The 22350-nt window shown below is 33.9% G+C and overlaps 1 long non-coding RNA gene across 3 annotated transcripts; it reads left to right on the top strand.

The window, feature by feature from the left end:
- Positions 1-16826: 16826 nt before the first annotated feature.
- On the top strand, positions 16827-20916 carry LOC139850351 (uncharacterized). 3 transcript variants are annotated; one of them, XR_011760005.1, is made up of 6 exons: positions 16827-16956; positions 18748-18852; positions 19465-19641; positions 19901-20175; positions 20358-20643; positions 20731-20916. It is a non-coding gene; the product is annotated as an uncharacterized lncRNA (long non-coding RNA). The 3 variants fall into 3 exon arrangements; XR_011760003.1 differs by having other exon boundaries at positions 19901-20643; XR_011760004.1 differs by having other exon boundaries at positions 18742-18852; positions 19901-20643.
- The last annotated feature ends 1434 nt before the right edge of the window (positions 20917-22350 follow it).

Below are 22350 nucleotides of genomic sequence, written 5' to 3'. Positions count from 1 at the left end.
GTAAGACGTGTCTAGACTTTAAGGATGATAAGCAAAATAATTTTTGGCACTAAATGATAAGCAAAACTTTTGACATGCAGACATGGTCGAAGTCCAGACTCACTAATGCATCTAAACAACTACTAGTTAGACACTCTAATGCAAGACCTGGTTCGCTAAGACCACCGCTCTGATACCAACTGTGAAGGCCCATCCTAATCCATCCGGACGAAGTCCATATCGATTATAAACGATTCACAACAGTTGATTACATCGCGAGGTACTTGTCCTCTATATGATACATTTTACAAACATTGCATTCGTTTTTGAAAAGATAATCTTTCATTACATCGAAAATTGACGGCATGCATACCATTTCATAATATATCTAACTATAATTGACTTAATAATAATCTTGATGAACTCAACGACTCGAATGCAACGTCTTTTGAAATATGCCATGAATGACTCCAAGTAATATCTTTAAAATGAGCAAATGCACAGCGGAAGATTTCTTTCATGCCTGAGAATAAACATGCTTTAAAGTGTCAACTAAAAGGTTGGTGAGTTCATTAGTTTAACATAAATAATCATTTCCATCATTTTAATAGACCACAAGATTTCATATTTCAATATACATCCCATACATAGAGACAAAAATATCATTCATATGGATTGAACACCTGGAAACCGACATTCACAATATGCATATAAGAATATCCCCATCATTCCGAGATCCTCCTTCGGACATGATATAAATTTCGAAGTACTAAAGCATCCGGTACTTTGGATGGGGTTTATTAGGCCCAATAGATCTATCTTTAAGATTCGCGTCAATTAGGGTGTCTGTTCCCTAATTCTTAGATTACCAGACTAAAAAGGGGCATATTCGGTTTAATAATCCAGCCATAGAATGTAGTTTTAAGTAATTGTGTCTATCTCGTCAAACATTTATAAAGCAGCGCATGTATTCTCAGTCCCAAAAATATATTGCAAAAGCATTTAAAAGGGAGCAAATGAAACTCACCTAATGTATTTTGTAGTAAAAATACATATGATAAAACGGAACAATGCAGGGTTAGCCTCGGATTCACGAACCTATATCATTTATATATTTATTAATATACATAGTTGTAATCGAGTGATATATATAAATTTATTAGTTATATACTTTTTATATTAATAATATATATATGTTTCATATATTTATTTTGTTATATAAAATATTACTTTTTATTATGTTATATATATTAAATGTATTTTTATATATGTATATATCATTTGTTTGTTAAAAATAGTAATTTTAGTAATACTACGATAAAAATGATAATAATCATAAGACTTAATATTAGTAAATAAGGTATTATTGTTAATAATTATATTAATGATATTAATAATGATATTTATAATTATAACTGTAAAATATAAATTTTTCGATTAATGATACTTATCATAATGATTTTAGTAATTTCATATTAATAACACTCATTATAATATAAATATTCATACTTGTGATGGTAATAATAATAATACTGATGATGATACTTATAAGATAATTGTATTACTAATAATAATTATAATACTCGTAATAATACTAATAATAATGTTATCATTCATAAACTAATACAAATATTAATTTTAAATGATAGAAATATTAATGATAATAATAATAATTATAACCCTAGTAATGATATTAATACTATATTGATAACAATAATATTAATGATACTTTTAATTTTAATGGTAACTATAACAATGCTAATATTAATAATAACTATAAATTAACCATTTTTACTACTAGTGATATTAATTTTAGTAATAGTTCATTTAAGAGTGATACTCATAATAATAACTACGATAAGGTTAATAATAATACTTATATAAATTTTAATAATAGTACTTACTTTAATATTACTACTTATACTTATAATCACAAAATGATATTAATACTATTAATAATAATCATAATAGTCATATTAATAATACTAACAATATTAATAATACTAATACTTAATAAATACATAATAATAATAATAATAAGTACATTACTAATAATAATAACAGTAACAATAATAAATAATAATAGAAGCAAAAAATAATAATAATAATAATAATAATAATAATAATAATAATAATAATAATAATAATATATAAAAAAAATAAGAAGTATACCGTCTTTTAAGAGATTTTACAAAAAGATTGCTCCAAACCGGAATCGAACCCGAGACCTCTCGCTCACCAACACACTCCTTAAACCATTCGGCCATTATGAATTTTCTGATTTAATATACATTTAAATAAATATAAACCGTATAACCATGTTCTTATTTCTTCATCATCTTCCACAACCTTAAATCGACATACAGCTCCACCAAATACTAGCAGCGACCACTAAATCGTATTTAACGGACTTGCAAATGGATTAACATCAAACTATAATGATTCATAAGTTAAATAAAAGCAAAAAGAGAAAGAAAAAAATAAACAGAAGTTAATACCGTCGCTGTGCAGTTTTAAAAAAAAGATTTTGATTTTTAACTTTGAAAATGTTTTAGCTAATGATTTCTTCATGAAAAAGTTCCCAAATCATACCTATAAACATTATCAATCCTCAATTTAACTGGAAATATCAAAACGATTACGAATTTGGCTATGAACGATTTGTTTAACTTTTTGAAATGAAACTTTGACTCCAAAATTCCTAATCGATAAAAGGAGTTAGGTTGTGAAACTTTACAGGTAGTTGGAATAGATTAATCCTAATAAAATGGCTTTAATAGTTTTTGAAATTGACTTAGAATTTCTGATATGAAACTTTAAGTTCAGGAGCAGGGCATCGTGCAGGTTTCTTTAGGATGAGATTTGATTTTTGTTGTTTTAATGTGAATTGCTTTAGTGATGTATTACATAGAGGTTAAACAATAACATTACAGCTAATGAACCAAAATTACCATTTTGTTTGCTAGTTTAATTTACTCGACAAAGTTTGATCCTGTCAAAAAAATTTTAGATAATTCCAATTGATTAATCTAACTCTTGTTTGCTAATATGACTAATTTACACTGATCATACCAATTTGCAGTTATAAAACAATTTATGGAACAGTTTGATAAAGACGGGAAAACTGGATACACAATTTTATACATATTATTTATATTATTAGGTATTATATATAGTATATCTATCGTATAATGCATCTGTATATATGTATATGTTTTGGTATCTATAAGATGTATATGTCTATATTACGTATCAGTATGTATAACAGCTGTACATATATCGTATGTACATATCTATTTAATGTATTATAATAAATCTTATTATTTAATAAATATAACTATAATAATACTCTTAATGTTATAATTAATAATAATAATAATGATATAATAATAATAATAACATTAATTTTGTTTTTAGTAATGATCATAATAATAAGTATAAAACTTATAACTATAATATTATTAATAATAATATTAATTATATTTATGTTATTATTATTAATGATAATAATTATGTTAGTAATGTATATACATATATTTATATATCAAACTTCATATCTATATGTTATATACTAAAAATAGTACTATTAATAATACAGATTTTTATATTAATATTAATATTAATATTGACAATAATTATGAAAGTAGTAATAATATTCGTAGTATAACAATTATATTTTTATCTTGTAATTACATATATTATTACCATTTATTAATTTGCAATATCTAATAATTTCATGATATATATAACAACATATTTTGAATATTTAATATCTACACATCTTATATATATTGTATTGTACAAAATCAATAATTATGTAATAATCATGTGTGTATATATATATATATATTTCAATGTTACTTATTTAATTATATTTGGAATACCAAATAAATATATTAATTATATATAAAAATAATAACCTCAGGGTAAAATCATTTAATATTTTATAAATATTGACAAATTATTTTCGAAATCATTTGTGAAATCATTTTTACAATTTAACTGTTCGTGAATCGTCGGGTTTGGTCAAAGGTTAAATGATATCCATGTAAATAATTTAAAAATTCTAAGACTCAACATTACAGACTTTGCTTATCGTGTCGTAATCATAATAAGATTAAGTTTAAATTTAGTCAAAAATTTCCGGGTGGTCACAGGAGGCCCTGGGAACTCGTTTGGATATGAGCACCGCATATCATCTGCAAACTGACGGGCAGAGTGAAAGAACAATTCAGACTCTTGAAGACATGCTCAGGGCATGTGTGATCGATTTTGGAAATGGATGGGATAAATATCTACCATTAGCAGAATTCTCGTATAATAATAGTTATCATGCGAGCATTAAAGTTGCACCATTTGAAGCACTGTATGGAAGGAAGTGTAGATCCCCTATCTGTTGGAATGAAGTAGGAGATCGACGATTAACTGGTCCCGAAATCATACACGAAACTACTGAGAAGATAGTACAAATCAAGGAAAGATTGAAAACAGCCCGTAGTCGCCAAAAGAGCTACGCCGATGTCTGAAGGAAACCATTAGAGTTTCAGATCGGTGACATGGTTATGCTAAAGGTGTCACCTTGGAAAGGTGTAATACATTTCGGAAAAAGGGGTAAACTGAACTCAAGGTATGTAGGCCCGTTCAAGATCATCGAACGCATTGGACCGGTAGCTTATCGACTCGAGTTACCACAACAACTCGCCGGAGTACATAATACGTTTCACATTTCAAACCTTAAGAAGTGTCTTGTAAAGGAAGACCTCACCATTCCTCTTGAAGAAATCCAAGTCGACGAGAAACTACAATTCATAGAAGAACCGGTCGAAATCATGGATCGTGAAGTTAAACAGCTCAAGTAGAGCAACATACCAATCGTTAAGGTTCGTTGGAATGCTCGAAGGGGTCCCGAGTTTACTTGGGAACGAGAGGATCAGATGAAACAAAAGTACCCACATTTGTTTCCCGAGAACGCAAAATAGGTACAACTTTAAAATTTCGGGACGAAATTTATTTAACGGGTAGGTACTGTAACGACCCGAATTTTTCCTACCGTTTTATACATATGAGATTAATATTTACATAAATTAAACATTACCAACATGATAAGCAATCCGAATTGTTGAGTCTTGTGTTTTTTAAAAGAGTTTTACACAACGTTTGACCGTCCAATTTGACCGATGATATCACGAACTATATAACATACGATAATTATATGATTGTGTACATATACATATTTATACATATTTAACATGATCTAAGGATGGTTTAACATATCATTGTGTACTAATAACAATGAGTTATAAGTATACTTTGAGACTACTAACTTAAGTTTTCAAAACGGTAACTATACGTAACGTTCTTTAACATATATACCTATAATCTATAATGCTTATACAAGTATCATATAAATACGTATTTAATTACTTTAAAGGACTTAAATACATAAAACAATATAAGTATATTCACAAAAGATAGTTATATTTGAATTCTCGTTCTGTTTTCTCAAGATTTCTACACGTATACCTAGGGTATATGTACCCGTATTATACGCAGCTTCTAGATGTATTTACTATTGATAAATACCAATTATTAGACCTCAATTATCTGCTCTTAGCATCCATTGTTAGTCAACAACATGTGGGATCAATTAGGAAGACTTATGAGCTAAAATTCAAAACTTAAAATCTATATATATACATACATATACACGTTTTTTATATACATACATATACTTCCATATCAACTTTATTTTAAGATAAATGATCTTCTAAACTCTCTCATCTTCAACCTTCAAGTGTTCTTCAAGGTCTTCATAAGTTTCTAGCTTCATAATCAAGGTAAAACTATGTTTAAACTTTGATTCAATTCATGTAAGTTAATTATCTTAAATCAAGATATAAACTTACTTACAACCTTTGTTTCTTTCATGATTTCACTTCTTAATCTTCCAAGTCATCAAGAACAAGTTCATATCTTGTTTATTCAGTAACTTTCTTCATCATACTTGAGGTATAACCTTTGTTCATCATCTTGTTCAATTATAACTATCTTACTAAGAATATACAAATTATAACAACAAGAACATAGTTTGAATGATTTCAAACTTGTTCGCAAACTAAATAGATCCTTCTAACTTGACTTTTAAAACACTTCAAGACCTGTAATATATCATATTGATATGATAACTTAACAAGATACAACTTGATTTTACAAAGAACACCTTAAAACTGAATCTACATCGTTGGAGTGCAACCGGGGGCTGTTTTGGGTTGGATAATTAAAAACCATCTTATACTTTGAATTGGAAGTTTATATTCTAGAAAAATGATATTTCTTATGAATATGTTAATATATAAAAATCTCATGGTGTAACTCAAAGTGTAAGTATTTTTTGTAAAAATGATTATCTAGATGTTGTTTTTACAACGGAAATGATTACTTTCATAAGATTTACCAAAGTTTGACCTATAACCTGTGATTTCGAATGCAAACTAAGGTATTTACAGTTCATATTCATAAATAATGACTCGATTCAAGGAAGTGGCAAGTTGAACCAACAAAAACGGAGTTTTATTGAAGAAACTACGGCTAAAACAAAATTGGGTATCCGAAGCTAGTTTAGCTACGAAATTAATTGGAGTAAAACTAAACTAATCATATTTTTGCTAATTAATATGATATTTTATATATATTTACTTATGATTTGATTTTATATATTTCAGGACCACCCGTAAACAACACGAGAAGATTAATTATAAGACCTCATGATTGTACGCAACACGTCATTTGACAACACGGTACTTTATGTACGCAACACATCATTTGACAACATGGTACCATGGGTCGAGATTAATTCTAATCAATACGAATATGATGGGGTCTTTATTTATGTTATTGAGCAACTAATTGTGGACCACTAACATCGGACTGCTAACTACGGACTAATAGATATTAAAAGTATTATAAGTATATATGTAACGATTATTTGAAAAGAAAATATGTTAATATATTATATATATGGTTAAGTTCGTGATATCTATCGGAGACCAAGTCGTGTTAAATATCTTCAAAGCAAAAGTGAGTATATAGTCCCACTTTTAAACTCTAAATATTTCGGGATGATAATACATGCATTTTATGATTTACGTTATGGACACAAGTGATTAAAAATATATATTCTACGTTGAGTTGTACCACTGGCATACTTCCCTGTAACTTGGTAACTACTATTTACATGAGGTATTGTAAACGCGAATCCTGTTGATAGATCTATCGGGCCTGACAACCCCAACCGGACTGGACGACCAGTATTCAACGGTTGCACAGTACTTCATTTCGGTGACTACACTTAGTACGGTGTAGTGAGATTTCATAATAAAGGGAATATGCGACGTTGATTAAATGTTAAGTATGGTTATCAAGTGCTCAACCACTTAGAATATTTTTATTAAAACGTTTATGTATATTAAATCTTGTGGTCTATATTTATAACGCTGCTAGCATTAAACCTATATCTCACCAACTTTATGTTGACGTTTTAAGCATGTTTATTCTCATGTGATAATTAAAAGCTTCCGCTGCATTATGCCGAATTTAAGCAGGATTTGGAGTATGCATATTTGTGTCAAAAATAAAACTGCATATCGGAAGATTTGTAATGTAAAATATGTTGGAAATCGTATTGTTATTATCAAATGTAAAGTTTGTAAAACTAAGATTATCGCTAAACGATAATCATTATTATGTTGTTTGAACCTTTGATTATAATAAAGGTTATGGTTTGTATTATAAAAACGTATGCAGATTTTGAAAAATGTCACATATAGAGGTCAATACCTCGCAATGACACCAATGAGTACGTGACGTTTATATTCGATATGAACGGGATGCTTCATCGATCCATCGACGCTGTCTCATATTCAGTTGCTTCTGATCAAAGATGTGCTGGAGGCTTTTATGATCGGTGAAAATAGTGCTCTTTGTTCCATAAAGATAGTGTCTCCACAGTTTTAATGCAAAGACAACGGCTCCAAGCTCGAGATCATGAGTAGTGTAATTTCGCTCGTGAATCTTCAGTTGACGAGAGGCATAATTGATAACCTTTGTGCGTTGCATCAGTACACATCCAAAACCACTCTTCGAAGCATCGCAATAAACGACGAAATCGTCACTGCCTTCAGGAAGTGATAAGATAGGTGCGGTGGTTAACTTCTTTTTCAAGGTTTGAAATGCAGATTCCTGTTCGGGTTCCCAAATGAACTTCTTCCCTTTGTGAGTCAGCGCGGTCAAAGGACGCGCAATCAGAGAGAAACCTTCAATAAATCTTCGGTAGTAACCGGCGAGACCTAAAAATTGGCGAATGTGTGTCGGAGTAGTGGGGGTTTCCCACTTGCTGATAGCTTCGATCTTTGCGGGATCAACCTTGATACCTTGATCACTCACAACGTGACCCAGAAATTGGAATTCCTTTAACCAAAATTCGCACTTGGAGAATTTGGCATAAAGTTGCTCTTGTCTCAAGAGTTCCAACACTAACCGAAGATGCTGCTCATGTTCTTCTTTGATTTTGGAGTAGATGAGGATATCATCTATGAAGACGATAACAAACTTATCCAGGTATGGCTTGCAGACATGATTCATGAGATCCATGAATACGGCAGGTGCGTTGGTTAATCCGAATGGCATCACGAGAAACTCGTAATGACCATAACGAGTTCTGAATGCAGTCTTCATCACATCGCTCTCTTTCACCCTCAACTGGTGATAACCGGATTGTAAATCGATCTTAGAGTAAACGCTCGATCCTTGTAGTTGATCAAAAAGATCGTCAATTCAGGGAAGAGGATACCGATTCTTGATCGTCAATTTGTTGAGTTCACGGTAGTCGATACACATGCGGAATGATCCGTCCTTCTTCTTCACAAATAAAACAGGTGCGCCCCAAGGTGAGAAACTTGGTTGGATAAATCCGCGGTCTAGCAGTTCTTGTAATTGGCTCTGCAACTCTTGCATTTCGGAAGGTGCGAGTCGATAAGGTGCGCGAGCTACAGGTGCAGCTCCTGGCACTAAGTCGATCTGAAACTCTACTGCTCTTGGTGATGGCAATCCAGGCAATTCCTCTGGAAAGACATCAAAAAATTCGTTCACAATTCGTACGTCATCCACACTCTTCACCTCGGTTTCTAATGTTTTCACATGTGCCAAAACAGCAAGACGTCCTTTCTTCATGATCTTTTGCGCTTTCATGCAACTAATGAGATTCAGTTTCAAGCTACATCTCTCTCCGTAAATAAACAGTGGTTCACTGTCTCTGCGCGGTATACGAAGAGCTTTATCTCCACAGATAATGTAGGCCCTTATCTTGGTCAACCAGTCCATACCGACAATAACATCAAAGCTTCCCAACTTGATGGCTATCAAGTCAATCTCGAAATCCACACAAGCTATATTGATAATAGCTCCTCGGCCAATTTGGTCAACTTTTTCAGGTTTTTCGTTGGCTACCTCGACAAGCATACTCTCTTTTAAAGGAACTAACGACCAATTTACCTTATCGCAAAAGTGTCTACATACATAACTTCTATCGGCACCAGTATCAAATAAGACAGAAGCTAATACATTGTTGATAGTGAATATACCTGTCACCAAGTCGGGGTTCTCACGAGCATCCCTTGCAATTACATTGAAAGCTCGTCTACGCGGTGGTCCACCGTCTGTTCGCTTGCTGGGACACTCATTTCTGAAGTGGCGCGTCTGTCCGCATTCATAATACTTTCTCGGTCCATTGGGGTTCGGCTTTCCAGTCATGGTGGTAATCTTGCAGTCCCTGCCAATATGCCCGGTCTTTTTGCATTTTTCACAAACAACGTTATAGTACCCGGTATGGTGCTTGTAGCACCTCTTGCACTGTGGTAGAGTACCCTTGTAGTTGGGGTTTGAGCCAGTGTTCGGGTTGGGGTTCCCACCGTTGTTGTTTCCTTTGAAACCCTCATGTCGCTTCGCCGGGTTTTGATCATAGGCTCTACCCTTGTTGTTATCCCATTTACGCTTATCACTACTACCCGCTTCGGATTTTGCCTTTTCCGGTTCATCGATGATGATTTGGTTCATTAAGGTATGCGCCATGCGCATTGCTTCCGGGACATTGGGTGGCTTAGACGAGGTGACATTTCCCTTAATGGACTTAGGAAGTCCCCACAAATACCTTTCCATACGTTTAAACTCCGGGGTAACCATGGTAGGACACATCAGGGCTAATTCTAGATACCTACAGTTGTAACCATCGAGGTCGTTTCCCACAACCTTCAACTGCATAAACTCAATCTCCATCTTCTGGATCTCTGTCCTAGAGCAATATTCCTCAATCAGGGCCCCTTTGAATTCCTCCCATGGGGTAGCAAACGCCTCATCAATGCCCTTTGCTAGAGCCAATGTGTTCCACCAAGTTAGTGCGCCGTCTGACAGCGTACATGAAGCATACTTGGTTTTGTTCGCCTCTGAGCAGTTACTAACTCGAAACACAGATTCTAATTTCTCAAACCACCTAGTGAGACCAACTGGCCCCTCAGTTCTACTAAAGTTGTGGGGCTTGCAGCTTTGAAACTCTTTGTATGTGCACCCATTACGAATGGGCTGGATAACCGGTGGCGGTGGAGCTTGGGGGTTCATTTCCGCTAAAGCTGAGGCGACTCGTTCATTGATCATTTCCTCGATCTGTGCTGTGGTTGGCGTTGATCTTCTGTTCGCCATTGATGTTCTAAACAAAAATTTTGACTCAAGTCAAAATCTAGTATTCAAATAGTAATAATACAGTATATGGCATCTAGCATGGAATCAACACAACACATGCTAATTAAGTAACGTAAATAGATACAGATACCACAAAGTCATCATACAGTAACGTAAATAGAACACCGTGCAAGAATTAAATAACGCAAAGTTCCAATCATTAATAATAAGTTGCATACATCTGCATAGGTTCGCATAATACATAAGTAAAACATAAAACTACAAGTGAGATTACATAATGAAATCTACTACAAAAGCCCTACGGTGACGGTGGGTGTAGGATGTCCAATACGTGGGACATCTGGTCCTCGAGCTCAGTTACCCGAGCACGGAGGATCTCCACCTCTCTCGTCAGTTCCTCGACAAAGGGAGATGGTAGGGCAGGCGGTGCAGTCGGTACGGATGGTGCTGGTGGAGCTGGTGGTGCAGACGGTCCGACTCCAGAAGTAGAGGCTGCGAAGCGGTAAGGCTTACGGATGAAGGGATCAGCAGGATACGGCACAAGCCGCTTTCGGGCGGTAACCCTACGACGCCGACCATGAGCATCAATGAATGGTCGACCTCCATTAATCCCTGGAATGACGGTACCATCGAAACGGTACCGCTTCTTCGGCGGGGTGGAGGGTGGCTGTACAGGTGCATCATCAGGGTCCTCCTCGTCGGAGTCATCGTCGGAGGATGAGTCGTCAGATGATAAGTCGTCGGATGATGGGTCATCATGTGGAGGTGGCTGCATGGGTGGCTCTCCTCGGGCGGCCATCATCAGTCGGTATCTGAAAGGCGGGATCGGCACCAAACGTCCATCAGGAAGGCGTCGGCACCAATGGTTATGCTCATTACGGACCGGACCTTCCCCAAGTTCCACGGGAATCACAGCACCGCCGGGATGGTGCTGTGGCTCCGGAGGTCCTGGGGCAAGTGGAGCTGGAATCTCCGGTGGGTCCACGTGTCCGTCTGAGGTAACCACTGGGTCGGGCGTATGGCTACTGGCTCCGGAGGACGAAGCGCCTGAGTCACTGGAGGGTGTCGACGACAGGATCTGAGAATCGGCAACCATGGTCGGTGAGGTGGCTGATGAGTCTATGTCGCTGTCCAAAATGATGACAGGTGGAATATCCGACATCTGAACAAGGAAAAATAACTTTTTCCATGTCAGTAAGTCATAAAGCAAGCACGTATTAGGCAAAGTAACTATGACAGTCTAGATCATGTATAGCAGTAAGTAGCATGGCAATAATAACAAATCGTACAGAAGTATCATGCAATCGAAGCATATAGTAGCATGCAGTAGAGTAAACATGTGGCAGTATACGGCATGTAGTAGCAAAAGTAAGCAGCAGCATGCAGCAAGTTCCGCAGAAACAGGTAAACTAGCAAGTTGTAGATTAGTCCTATTAGTGAATCCTACTCGGTCAAGTCTTGACTCACTAATGCAACCTAATTCCCTACAACCAATGCTCTGATATCAAATGTGATGCCCCGTACAAAACCATCGTATACGAATCATCAATAACAGGATCATTACAAGGTCAAACACTATATGTTGTTTCAAAACAAGTTTGCATTCGTGAATAAAGGTGATGTCTTAACCAACATCAAATGTCTTACAACAAAAGTATGCTTCAATGAACAGAAGCAATTAGTAATATTACGTGACCCAATGGTCGTTACAAATCATTGTTTCAAAAGGTAACATAGTTTGAATGCAAATAAAACGTTTCATGCGGTGACAACTCTAGCAAGCGCGGCGGGTGTCTACAAGGCATGACTAGTACAACAGCGGAAGCAAACAAACCTTAAGCACCTGAGAAAAACATGCTTAAAACGTCAACACAAAGGTTGGTGAGCTATAGTTTAAGTATAACAGTAATGTAAGGTAGGCCACGAGATTTCAGTGCTACAAAGAGCGTTTCAAAACAGTATGTAAAGTATATGTTTAACCAGGGGCACTTGGTAACTAACTTAACGTTTATCACCCCCTAAAAGTACACTTGGCGAGTGCGTATGTTTACGAAGTATTAAACACCCATTAAATGCTAGCGCTACTAGCCCGAGTGGGGATGTCAAACCCTATGAATCCATATCTAAGATTCGCGTTCTTCAAAGACCAATGACTAAACGTTACCGAGCTAAGGGGAAAGTTTATGCCGTTGTATAACCCACACATATATAAAGTTTAAGTACTCGTGCCTAGTATGTAAAACGTAAAATGCGCATGTATTCTCAGTTCCCAAAATAGTTAAAGTAAAAAGGGATGCTATAACTCACAGTGGTAAAGTAGTAGTAAAGTTGGTTCGGGAAAGTAAGCAAGTACGTTTGTCCAAAAGGTCCTCAACCTAAGTCAAAAGTTACTAAGTCAGTAAATCGTCCCAATAGGTTTAAATGTATGTAAATTAGGTCTTAAGTATCATCATCATTCATCATCAAACAAAAAGTATAAAGTAAGTTTCATTCTAGAAAAGAGTTTAAAACAAAGGCTGACTTCGATCAGTCGCCACGGCCTCTATAGAAACTGAATTGAGGTGGGACCAGTGGCCATGGCTCCGTATATGAGTCCTTTAGTTGCTGTAAAAATTCCAGAACCAAACTCGTCTTAGTTTGACCGTGGCGACGGTTTAAGTGCGAGTAGGTCAGAATTTTCAGCACAACGTTAAAAGGACATAGTGACGTTCGGAGGGCCATAGATCCTAAACCGTAACTCGGATTAAGACGAGTCTTAAACGAAAAATTATCTAATCGAACAGAGATAACTGAAAATCAAATTTACAGTAGCCCAGGTATTCTTATCAGACCCGAAAAACAGTAGGTTTAGTGTTCCTGTGGGTTCTTGGTGCTCGATGCTCATCACGGTTCTCATCCTTGATGCATATAGCTTCAAGTGTACAACTCGTTGATGTGTTTGCATCATCTTTACCAAGTTTTGACCATCATAACACAAGTGTAAGTCTAAGATAAGTAGCACAACTCAATTAAGTGTTGCAAGTAGTTTGATTAACCAAAGTTACATCAAGATCTTAGATCTGACACATACATGAACCCTAAAAGTAATATTAAGCTACAAACTTGAAAGTAAACTAAATAATCAAGATCTTAAGTTGTAGAACATAGTTCTTAGTTAGATCTTGAAGATCCAAGACCCAAAAGTCTAGATCTAAAGTTACTAAGTTAAATCCTAAGTCATAACACTTGAATCTTTACTTTAATGAAACCATAAGTTATGAAACTTAGATTCTCATCTTGTAAAGTGTATGTAAGCTCATAAGCTCTTGTTTACAACAAAATTAGAAGACCATAAGCTATAGAAACTTAGATCCAACACAAGTATATGAAGTTATAACTAGAAAGTTATACTTCCATGTTCTTGAACTTACAAAGTTAACTTTAGTTCAAGAAAAATGAGATCAAGATTAACTAGTAATTCTTGACCATTAACAATAAGAATCACGAATTTAAAGATACATAATATGAAGAAATAAACTAAATTTACAAGTAATAAGTTCATGGTTGTTCATACTTTTAAAGATTCAAGCCAAGGCTTTGATCTTTAAGAAAGTAAACCTTAAGTTTACAACATGAACTCAAGTATGATTATAACTCATGAACTTTAAATCTTTTAAATCATTAAGTGTAGAACCATAACTAGAAAGTTTAGGTTCTTGTATGTTCTTGTATGAACAAGATGATATGAAGAACAAACTAGAAAGTTTGATTCCTAACAACAATAAACAACTACAAGTAATTAAACAACAATCAAGATCAAGTATTTTGATGATGAAGGTGGCGGTTTACATGGAAGAAAAAGAGAGAAAATTAAAGCTTGATACTTACAAGTTAGAGAGAAAATGAGAGAAAATAAGTTGCAAGTATTACGTGTGTGTAAAAAATGAAGTAATACTTGAGAATATGTAACACAAAAATTGAAACAAAACCCCTCTTTACCCACCTAAAGTGGACGGCTCCAAGGGGTGACAAAAGAGGAAAATGTCCACTAGTTTCTTTCATGTATCTAGCTCAAAAATGGTAAGAAAGCAAATTGGTATGGGAAAGTGGTGTAAGGATACTTGTAACTAGTCTTTCACTCACTAATTAATCTAGTTTAAGTCCTTAACATGTCATTAACATAATGTTGGGCTAATTAGTCCATTAAGATAAGTAAGGTGGGCTTCTAAGTCCATTAACACAAGCCCAAGTCCAAATAAGCAATAATCTAAATAAAAGCCCAAGTAATTAACTAGTAACTTTAGTTAATTAAAAATGATTAATAAAAATTAATCATGAATGTAAATAATATTTGAAAATATTATTCGTGAAAAGTACGCGTGTCACAAAGACGTGTCGGGCCATGTAAAGTCAAGTACGATAACAAGTAAACGTATAAAAATACATTTATTAATGCGCAAGTACTAATAATAAATATTATTAATTAAACGTTGAAAAATCCAGGGTCGTTACAATAACCATCACCACCACCACCAACCACCAATCACCAACCACCAACACCACCACCAACCACCATCACCATCATGCGTAGCAGTCATGATTCTTCCTGTTTTGCTCTATGGATGGCGTCTTTGTTATTTTGGCTCCCGACGTCTTGCCGGTGGTCTAGTTGTTTTCGTGTTTTTCCTTCCCCCCTTACATCATTTTGTTGATCTGGAGAATTACCCTTAATATGAGTCATTTATTACCTTGAGTCGGGTCTCCATCAATCCAAGCCCATTAATCTTTCAACATGGCCCAATAAGTAGTTTACGGTTTCATGTGTTAAATTCTATTATATAATTTGGTTATTAAATATTTTTCCATTCTAACACTTTTGGCTACATCTTTTATAGTAACTAGGGATGACAATGGATTCGATACGGATCGGCTGAGCCTATATCCATATCCATATGCATCTAATTTTAAAAATCCATACCAATATCCATATCCATATCCATGTCCATTAGATATAATTCATCAATATCCATATCCGTTGAATGAAGCGGGTAAACGGATATTCGTTGGATTTTAAGTTTTCTAAAAGTATTCCTATTATGAAATGAAATTATCAAAGTTTTTTTTTTTAACAAAGATACGTAATATATGTAAGATACGAATTTAATACTATGCACCTAGTTGTATCTCACGATCTATATATTCGATAACATTTTAATAATCTATAGTGTACGTATATAAGGGTTTGTAAATGTAAACACATATATTTAAGTAAATATGTATATATGTATTTCGGGTGGTAAATGGATATATCCATGGATGAGAAATTATCATCCATACCCGATCCACTATTTCTTCGCATCATCCATATCCATATTCATATCCATATCCATATTCACTTATCATTTATTTAGATCATTCATATCCATTTAAATGGATGGAACAGAACGGATATCCAATGGATTGGACATCCATTGTCATCCCTAATAGTAACTCGTTTTTATTAGTTATTATATTATGTTATATTATCGTAAAAATAGTAGTGTGAATATTTGTGGCCGGATGAAATGAGTAAAAAAAATTTCACTCGATCAATAAAAGTGATTTTCAATAACTGCTACTTTTACCTTATACTCCCTATTAATTTAGTATGGAGTAATACTAGGGATGACAATGGATCGGATATGGAGCGGGTGATGTCGTACCCACATCCATATCCATTTAGTTTTGTTCATCCATATTCATATTCATATCCGTTTAGTGTCAGGTCATCCATCCATATCTATATCCAGTGGATTAAACGGGTTAATGGATATCTATATTTATGTATTTTTATATGTCTTTCGGGTGGTAATGGATATATCCATGGGTGAAACTTTTCATCCATGTCCATGTTCATATCCATATACATTTAGGTTCATCCATATCCGTATCCATATCCATTTAAGTTCGTCTATATCCATCACGAAGCGGGTAAATCGGATGAATATCCATCGAATTGATTGGGTGACCATTGCCATCGTGTACTTTGTACTACTTGTATGTATTTAGAAAATTTCAAAACCCCTAATCTAAATAAGTATCTGCCTTTTCTCCCCAAAAAAAAAAATTCATCCCTAAAATTAGCAACCGTCCTACATCGTTCTTACATCTTCAACCCTAAGTCGTTCCTTCCAACCTCTACGCGACCTCCTTTAACCCTAAATCGTTCGTTCATGCCTCCTCGCAGATGGAAAACGAGACTAGTGACTGGTACGTTCCTTCAATTGCAACCACAATTAGTGTTTTGTTACTGATTCATTGCAATCGATTGAAGATGTTGGCCGAATTTTGTTCACCAGTTCATATAGTCTTATGTTTGCTGATATATGCCTAATTGCCTTAATGGTGTTCTACCTATTTTTGGAGTTGTTATTGTTGTTTATATTCCGTTTTTTTCTGTTTGGATCCAACTCAAACACAGCTCGATAACTATTTCTGTTATAATGCCTCTTAAAAAAGACAAAACAAAGCTGTAATTACTGTTTCTTTATTGTTCTGCTGCTATGTTTTACTGATTTCAGGGAGTTTGAGCTGGTATTTTCTTTAATCGACATTCAGGGTGACATACCCATATCATTGTGCGACTTATCATTGTTTTTTTTTTTTACTCGCTTTTGATTTTCTATTAATTGGAATAGCTTTTTTTGTAATGCATATGCTGAGTGGATTCGTTTGTTTTCGATTAGGTTGGTTATATCTTGCTGCTGCGTGGTATAGTCTTTTTTTCAAAAAAAAAAAAAAAAGTTTGTTGTACTACCTCTAGCTACATGTTGAAGTTGTTATGTGCGCTTGATTCTATGTCTGTTGTTGTTGTTGATGTTGCTATTGTGTGTCTGTTGCTATTATTTAGTGTTGATGATTTTCAAATTACTAAAATGTGTAGGTAATCCATTTGTAGTTTCGTTTATACATGTTGTCCTTTCTTAGGCCGCGTTTATTGTCTTCTTTTTGTTCTTTTTGTCATTGATGTTTGATGTCTTTGATTTAATAAAAAACAGCCACCCTTGATCATAATGATGCTATTCCAAAAACAGAATTGTAATATATTCTAATAATGCTAATGATTATTATTTTCTAATGTTGCTTGCACAATCATGTTGCTGTTACCATTTTTTATTGGACACCACTTACTGATGTTTCTTCCTCATAGAATACTAAATTAATTACTATTAGACTTTAAAACTATTTATGCAGATTTATTTGTTTCTACTGTAACTTTTTTGGCTGGCTAACTCTACTTTAGATTTCATATTATTTGCATAAATAACGCCATAGTTAACTCTTTAACTTTTACTATTGTTGTTAATATTTAGCCCTTAGTTATTATGTTAGACGATAATTATGTATGTTTGATTTATATATAAAAGTGCTATAGCTTTTATATTCTCAATATTTGGAATAATCGTGGTGCACTAGGAGATGTGTAAACTAAATACAGTACTATGTTTCTTCTAGGTTGATTAATGCTTCATGATAATTTTGTGCACATAATGACTGTATAGTGCTTGCATATACTTGTTTAAAACTTGTTCTCTTAGGCTAGAGTGAGTATTCTTGTACCTTCTTTTTGTTACCTTATTTGCTCATTATAACATAATAAGCTTGAATTGTACTTTTTCAATTAGCATATATGGCTTTGCTTATTTGTTAAGTGGAAAATAAGCTTGATATTTACTGTTTAGATTAGCATATCTAGCTTATCTTATATGTTAAAAAGAGTGTTTATTGTTTGTTTATTGTATACAACTGATAATTATGATTACTGTTTGTTGACTTTTTCTGAGTCAAAGTAATGGTTGTCAAAATTTGAACTACAAATTGTTGGTAAGAGATTGGATTAAATGGACTGTTTTTTGAAAAATGGAGTTGAGAATCGGATTTACAATTTTGTCATTGCTAATGTTGTTTGAAAAATGACTTGAAAAAATGGAGTCTGAACTTATTAACACCTACTTGCCTTTTTCGTTCTTTAACGTAATATGGTAATGTTTGTAGTTGCAGGTGTGGCTTGAGGTACTTCAGTAAGTGCTTAACTATTTCAATAAGTTTTTAGCTTCCAACTGCAGATACAATACCACCTTATACTACAAGGATCTTTTTGGACAGGTGTTTGTCATCTATATTTTCGTAATATGAATATTATAGTTCCCTTTTTTTATAATCTATAATTTTACATATACATATTATTTTTTTAAGTGAGAAAGCAAATTCATTTGATAGTTTTGTCGACATTATGTTAACTAGGTGATTAAAGTGGAAGAAATTGACCCATTAATTCATAACTTTTACCTTTAGTGATGTTATGGAAGGTAGGGAAACAATTAAAGTGGGATTTTAATGAAAGTTGAACTATAAAATGAAGTTTTATTGTGATGTTATTGTTAAGTTGAAAACATGACTGATGTAAATAAAGAAAATTCGTGGATAGTTGGTCTACTCTTTTCTGGCTTTTATTGGTTCAAGTACCTACTGAACAACTCTGCTAACTGTCTTCTAAGACTAATCTTTATGCTTCATTAGATGCGTTAGTGGAAAACTGTATGCCAAGTTTTAGGTACATGAATGAGAATGTAAAGGTGGTCTAAACATATATGTAAAGAAAAGTCAAAGGCATAGAAACTCATGTGTTAATTATGAAATTGTTTGTATCATAGAACATAGAATCCATTTACCTGATTGATATTAGTTACTAACCAAACTATGATTCATCTAAATCAGCAACCGCTATTGTCGGGCACCAACGAGAAAAGCAGATTTTGGAAATGGGTCACAACAACCCACTGACAAGCACCATTTCATTTACTCCGCCAGATAATTATCAAACGCAAGAAGCGACTGCCTCTACCTATGACTGTGGAAATTCTACATTTGAAAGAGCAATTTTCCTAAACCTCGGTACGTATGACAAACCTAAACTATCCACATCTAAAAAATTGATTACATTATACTAACAAATTTGATTCCATTATACTAAAATTATACCAAAACAAGTTATCTTCTCTATATGCGTTTGATGGTGTGCATGGTGAATTGTTTAGTTTATTGCGCAATATTAAAAATATTTCTTTTCTTTTATAGATTTTGTTAAATGCTGAGGATATATGTGTTATTTTTAATAACCTTCGTGAATAACTTTAATTGTATAATTATACAGGTGTTTCTTATTTTTGGTGACAATGTTGTTGATCTTAGTCTATGGAACGATCAAGCTATCGTTAGAGAAACTAGCTATCGTAGCAACCAGTTAATTTATTTCCGCTTTTTAGCGCAGCAAAGCGGGCCCGGACCAATTTCTAGTTTAGATTGAATGAGATGGTATATTTTCGTACATCATCATAATGAATTGAAACGACAAGTAATGGAAAGATGTAGAACTACTTGGTTCACCGGCGTCGGTCTGTCAAGGAAAGAGAAGCTTTACTCCGAGACGTAAGTCGGTATTTCCACTTTATACCTTTTAGAAAGAGTGCATGTATTATTTTTTTGGCAAATTGCATATATAATTGGAAAATGCAGTTTCAGTAAATTAATGTTTAAAAAATTAACATCTAAGGGAAATATATTTAATGTTATAATGTATTCCTTTTCGTTAATTTGTCGCATGCGTAAAGTGATTGGTTTGTAAAGATGAGCCTGGAAAGTACCACGATCCGACTACCATTGCAAAACACAAATATAACCCTGCAAATCCATTGAATCGGCTTATAAACGAACTACTACACGGGCTATTCTTTTGGATTATGATGCGCTTTGTGTAGAGATAAAAACAACATGGTCGAGGCCCTTCTAAGAATAACTCGTGTAGTATGGAAATATTTGGTTAGGCCATATGATTTGTTTTTGAGAGTTGAAGATGTTATAGGCACGTCCATCGTGTGACCTTCTACGTTCACAACGGTATGTCTACCGTAAATTTGTGATAATATTAAATTTTATACCATGCACTTTTATGGTTATAAATATATATGGATGGTTTATTTGTAGGTGGTATCTTTGGATTAATAAAGATACATGCTGATTCACGACGTTTTGCGTTGCTTTTCATTATCTTTTACTTTCTTTGTCAAATGTTATTCAAAGTGTTTATTTGTTGGATTATTTATGATTTTTTTATGTTTGTTTTTCGTGTTAACAGAATAATTTATTGAAATATAATTATGTTTTATTTCATATATGTTTTTTAGTATAAATTATTAATTGTGTGTCCATAATTATTTTAAAGAAAAATTGGATCCGTTAAAATCATCCAAAATCTGAAAACAAAACCGGATTCGAATATTGGAGCTGGACCAGATTAACCGAACTAGACCCAAATATCGGATATGGGTCCGATTATCCGAACCGGACCTAAATATACTTGATATAATAATATCATTATATTAGGACCATTTTTCATGGTCCTAATATATTATGACCCATTTTGTGATTTTAAGATTTAATAATATATTTATATTATGACATTTTTTAGTGGTATTAACTTGATAATAATTATATTAGACCCTTTATGTGGTACTAAAGTATCATATCTTTATATATTAGGACCTATTATGTGGTTTCAAGGTTTCAAATATTTATATTAGGACTTCTTTTAGAGGTACTATCCTTAAAAATAATTTTATTATGACCCTTTATGTGGTACTAAAGTAATATTTGTGCATATTAGAACTTTTTACCTTGGTACGAAACTAGTATATCGTTAGATTAGGACACTGTTTATTGGTATCTTCACGAATTATAAATTTTTATTATGACACTTTTGTTGGTAATTATGTCATCTATTTTTACTTTTGGGGACGCCTTGTGTATGTCTCAATTTCAGAAAATGTCTTCTAATATGTAATTTAAAGACCTTTCTTTGTGGTTGTTAATTATATTATAGGACCTGATCATTGGTTTCATAATCTTATTACCTTTTAGGACACTTTTTAGTTTCTATACTTTATACGACCGCGTTAGATACAACCCCCATTGGGTAGGTGCTATCAAACGCAAAGGTCCCATAAAGTGGCATTATGGGACCAAATTGAGGGTCCTATAGGAGCACTTTTGTTATAGTTTGCTTGTAGGTGAAGTGTCGAGTGACATTCGGGTGTAACGATTCACTCTTCATTGGCCACATGATGTGGGGAGCGACATTCGGGCGTATGGATCCACTCTTTGTTGGTCACTTGATGCAAAGTGGTGAGTGATATCCGTAAGGTTTCACTCTTCGTTTACCACGTTTGCGGTTTGAAGTGTGACGAGTGTTACCCATTCTTCGGCGGCCACACGATGCGTTGGAATGTGGTGTCACCTAACGGTTTCACTTTTTGCTGACCACATTCGTGTGTACGTGGCAGTGTTATCCAGAAAGCACTTTTGTTGGCCACGTGCATGTGTTGGATAGTGTCATTTCATTTGATGACCAGCACTATTAGGTATGGTTAACCATATTTGTGTGTTGTAGTGTAGCGTATTATATTGTGGTTGTATGCTTTATGAAGCTAGCTTATATGCAGTTATGTGTAAGTTTGTACAAGTAAGCAAGTTATGTATGTATGCATATAAGTATTTGAAACAACCCAATCCGTTTATCCGAACACCAACATTTTTTTAACAAAGTTA

This window comes from Rutidosis leptorrhynchoides, chromosome 5 (assembly GCF_046630445.1).
Source record: "Rutidosis leptorrhynchoides isolate AG116_Rl617_1_P2 chromosome 5, CSIRO_AGI_Rlap_v1, whole genome shotgun sequence".
Taxonomy (NCBI): domain Eukaryota; kingdom Viridiplantae; phylum Streptophyta; class Magnoliopsida; order Asterales; family Asteraceae; genus Rutidosis; species Rutidosis leptorrhynchoides.
The sequence above is the reverse complement of the archived record's forward strand: the minus strand, read 5'-3'. Positions and strand labels throughout refer to the sequence as shown.